We start from the raw sequence: 5421 nt of genomic DNA, 5'->3' as shown, positions 1-5421 counted from the left end.
ATTTCTTCGAATTCTCAACTTCTACAACATACAACTTGTTGATACTCCTGGTTTTCTTGCCACGACCAGTAGGCCTCCGCACAGCACGACCAAGCACCTCAGCATGCTTCACCTGATGCACCTCCTCAACTTCAGCAACAATTTCACTTTGCACAACAAGCTCCAGAATAGGTTCAGTTTGCAGAATTGGTTCATGTGCATCGAAAATAGGTTCACACTCCTTCGGTGCATCGAAAATAGGTTCAGTTTGCTCTGCTGCATCCAGAACATGTCCAGTTTGCTCCGGTGCATCCAAAATAGGTTCTGTTAGTGGATTAAACCTTCTCTTCTTTGTACATCCATTGAGTCTTGCCTTTTTCACTGGCCAGCACTGTTCAACAACAAGAGGTGGCATTTTTTATGCACGCTTTCTCCTGAAAAATAAATCATATCACTTGGTTAGAGACTGAAAAAAGCATAAACAACAAGAAATAACATAAACAGTAACATTAACATACTTTGGTCTTTCCGGAGTGTAACGGCATTTCGGTGAACCAATTCTATGCCCAAGTTCCTCACACAACTTGCATCTGTTTTTGTTACCTTCTTGAGCCCTTTTTGGCTTCACATCCTTATCTTTTTTCCCTTTCTTACTATTCCCACCTCTCTCAAACCATGCTTTGAATCTGTTCTGTTTGGGCCTTCCAACCTTTCTTCTAGTGATGGGTGGACACATGAAAAATATAAAGCCACCTCAGGCCATTGTGATTGGTCTGTCAGTGCTGGAATTGGAGTAGCATATGCATCCCTGAATCTCTGTACTGAGTTACAATCATGCAAGTATGGGTGCATATTTAACTTGGGTCTAGATGCTAAAAAGAGTATGGCGTGCTCACATGGTTTCCCAGTGTGTTGCCACTCTTGGCAAGTGCATTCATGCAAATCAGTGTTGACAACATGCCTCTTGCTATTCTTTGTATCTCTAACTTCAACACCCCACAATGAAGATTTCTCAACAGCTAGATGTGAAAGCTTTCGACTCCTGTTGACCACCTGTTGTACCACTGCTGGTAGCTTACCCCCTTGTAAAATCTCACCAATTCTTCTTCTCAAGTCCCACATACGCATGATCATGATCCTGATTTGGCCCACCATGTCATGCACAGGCAAATCTTTCAACTCCTTCACCTTGTTGTTGAAACTTACTGCCAAGTTATTGTTGATATGATCACACTTGATGGTAGTATTAAAACCTAACCTATACCATAAAAGAGAATGATATGTGTTCAACCATGTAGAAAAATCATTCTCACCACATGCTGCCATTATCTTACCAAGGTGATAGGAAATAGGTCTATGTGGTGTAGGATCTTGCGGCTGGCCACATGCGCCCAAATTCTTCCCCTCTGATTTTTTTAATCAAATTCATCCACATATGGCCAAAGCACTCCCTCTGCTCAGCATGGGGGAAAACAATCTTGACTACATTTTCTAGCCCTTTGCATGCATATGTGTGGATGGCCAAAGGTGATACTGGCCCTATGCATCTTTTCAGTTGCATCATGAACCATGTCCACGATGCCTCTGTCTCTGATTGGAACATTCTAATGGCAACAGGAAACATCCAGTTGTGTCCATCTAGAGCATTGCATGCTGCCAACTAACCATTCCACTTTGCAGTAAAAAAGATGAGTCTATGCTCGAATATGGACGACACCCCGCTTTAAATCCATCGATTTAAGGCTTTAGACACATAAAAAACTTGCTGAAATAAACCTTGCCATCCTATTTTACCTCAGTATCTATCTCCACCACACTTCCACGTGACCTCTTCTCCACCTCTGCTTTAAAGTTATACAACGTCCTAAATGTATTTGCCCAATCACTGTATAATGCTTTCATTGCACTTTGTTTTGCCTTCTACACTATGGTATATTTCAGCACAATAGGGTATTGCTTTTCCAAGTCAACTTTAAGTCTCTTTGCTGTAGTGTTTGGTATCTTGGCTAAAATAGGAGTAATATTTTCCTGTAATCCAAAACTGTGATGTCATCCTTGAAACTGTGTGTGAATTGGTAATACAAGTACGCTGATTTGGGATTTGTTTTACCTTGATTGTACTTCCATTAGATTATCTGTTGGAATTATGCCCTAGAGGCAATAATAATTATATAGTTATTATTATAATTCCTGTATCAAGATAATAGTTTATTATCCATGCTATAATTGTATTGAATGAAGACTCATTTACATGTGTGGATACATAGACAAAACACCGTCCCTAGCATGCCTCTAGTTGGCTAGCCAGTTGATCAATGATAGTCAGTGTCTTCTGATTATGAACAAGATGTTGTTGCTTGATAACTGGATCACGTCATTGGGAGAATCACGTGATGGACTAGACCCAAACTAATAGACGTAGCATGTTGATCGTGTCATTTTGTTGCTACTATTTTCTGCGTGTCAAGTATTTATTCCTATGACCATGAGATCATATAACTCACTGACACCGGAGGAATGCTTTGTGTGTATCAAACGTCGCAACGTAACTGGGTGACTATAAAGATGCTCTACAGGTATCTCCGAAGGTGTTAGTTGAGTTAGTATGGATCAATACTTGGATTTGTCACTCCGTGTGACGGAGAGGTATCTCGGGGCCCACTCGGTAATACAACATCACACACAAGCCTTGCAAGCAATGCAACTTAGTGTAAGTTGCGGGATCTTGTATTACGGAACGAGTAAAGAGACTTGCCGGTAAACGATATTGAAATAGGTATGCGGATACCGACGATCGAATCTCGGGCAAGAAACATACCGAAGGACAAAGGGAATGACATACGGGATTATACGAATCCTTGGCACTGAGGTTCAAACGATAAGATCTTCGTAGAATATGTAGGATCCAATATGGGCATCGAGGTCCCGCTATTGGATATTGACCGAGGAGTCTCTCGGGTCATGTCTACATAGTTCTCGAACCCGCAGGGTCTGCACACTTAAGGTTCGACGTTGTTTTATGCGTATTTGAGTTATATGGTTGGTTACCGAATGTTGTTCGGAGTCCCGGATGAGATCACGGACGTCACGAGGGTTTCCGGAATGGTCCGGAAACGAAGATTGATATATAGGATGACCTCATTTGATTACCGGAAGGTTTTCGGAGTTACCGGGAATGTACCGGAAATGACGAATGGGTTCCGGGAGTTCACCGGGGGGGGGGGGGGGGCAACCCACCCCGTGGAAGCCCATAGGCCATAAGGGTGGCGCACCAGCCCTTAGTGGGCTGGTGGGACAGCCCAAAAGGGACCTATGCGCCAAGGATAAGAAATCAAAGGAAAAAGGAAAAAAAGGAGGAGGTGGGAAGGGAGGGGGACTCCCTCCCACCAAACCTAGTCCAACTCGGTTTGGGGGTGGGGGAGAGTCCTCCCCCTTGGCTCGGCCGACCCCCTTGAGGGTCCTTGGACCCCAAGGCAAGGCCCCCTCCCTCCCACCTATATATACGGAGGTTTTAGGGCTGATTTGAGACGACTTTTCCACGGCAGCCCGACCACATACCTCCACGGTTTTTCCTCTAGATCGCGTTTCTGCGGAGCTCGGGCGGAGCCCTGCTGAGACAAGATCATCACCAACCTCCGGAGCGCCGTCACGCTGCCGGAGAACTCTTCTACCTCTCCGTCTCTCTTGCTGGATCAAGAAGGCTGAGATCATCGTCGAGCTGTACGTGTGCTGAACGCGGAGGTGCCGTCCGTTCGGTACTAGATCGTGGGACTGATCGCGGGATTGTTCGCGGGGCGGATCGAGGGACGTGAGGACGTTCCACTACATCAACCGCGTTCTCTAAACGCTTCTGCTGTACGATCTACAAGGATATGTAGATCACTCATCCCCTCTCGTAGATGGACATCACCATGATAGGTCTTCGTGCGCGTAGGAAATTTTTTGTTTCCCATGCGACGTTCCTCAACAGTGGCATCATGAGCTAGGTTCATGCGTAGATGTCTTCTCGAGTAGAACACAAAAGGTTTTGTGGGCGGTGATGTGCGCTTTGCTGCCCTCCTTAGTCTTTTCTTGATTCCGCGGTATTGTTGGATTGAAGCGGCTTGGACCGACATTACTCGTACGCTTACGAGAGACTGGTTTCATCGTTATGAGTAACCCCCTTTGCTCAAAGATGACTGGCAAGTGACGGTTTCTCCAACTTTAGTTGAATCAGATTTGACCGAGGAGGTCCTTGGATGAGGTTAAATAGCAACTCATATATCTCCGTTGTGGTGTTTGCGTAAGTAAGATGCGATCCTACTAGATACCCTTGGTCACCACGTAAAACATGCAACAACAAAATTAGAGGACGTCTAACTTGTTTTTGCAGGGTATGATTGTGATGTGATATGGCCAACGATGTGATGTGATATATTGGATGTATGAGATGATCATGTTGTAATAGAAATATCGACTTGCATGTCGATGGTACGGCAACCGGCAGGAGCCATAGGGTTGTCTTTATACTAACGTTTGTGCTTGCAGATGCGTTTACTATTTTGCTAGGATGTAGCTTTAGTAGTAATAGCGTAAGTAGCACGACAACCCCGATGGCAACACGTTGATGGATGATCATGGTGTGGCGCCGGTGACAAGAAGATCGTGCCGGTGCTTTGGTGATGGAGATCAAGAAGCACGTGATGATGGCCATATCATGTCACTTATGAATTGCATGTGATGTTAATCCTTTCATGCACCTTATTTTGCTTAGAACGACGGTAGCATTATGAGGTGATCTCTCACTAAAATTTCAAGACGAAATTGTGTTCTCCCCGACTGTGCACCGTTGCTACAGTTCATCGTTTCGAGACACCACGTGATGATCGGGTGTGATAGACTCAACGTTCACATACAACGGGTGCAAAACAGTTGCGCACGCGGAACACTCGGGTTAAGCTTGACGAGCCTAGCATGTGCAGACATCGCCTCGGAACACATGAGACCGAAAGGTCGATCGTGAATCATATAGTTGATATGATTAGCATAGGGATGCTTACCACTCAAACTATACCCAACTCACGTGATGATCGGACTTGGGATAGTGTAAGTGGATCATGAACCACTCAAATGACTAGAGAGATGTACTTTTTGAGTGGGAGTTTAGCATATAATTTGATTAAGTTGAACTCTAATTATCTTGAACATAGTCTAAGTCCACTTTGAATATATTTGTGTTGTAGATCATGGCTCACGCGACAGTCATCCTTAATTTTAATACGTTCCTAGAGAAAGCTAAGTTGAAAGATGATGGAAGCAACTTTGTAGACTGGGCTCGTAATCTTAAGCTAATCTTACAAGCTGGGAAGAAGGATTATGTCCTTAATGCTGCACTAGGAGATGAACCACCCGCTATGGCTAATCAGGATGTTAAGAACGCTTGGTTAGCACGTAAGGAGGACT

Source organism: Hordeum vulgare, chromosome 2H, assembly GCF_904849725.1.
Source record: "Hordeum vulgare subsp. vulgare chromosome 2H, MorexV3_pseudomolecules_assembly, whole genome shotgun sequence".
Classification (NCBI taxonomy): domain Eukaryota; kingdom Viridiplantae; phylum Streptophyta; class Magnoliopsida; order Poales; family Poaceae; genus Hordeum; species Hordeum vulgare.
Note: the sequence above shows the minus strand (reverse complement) of the source record.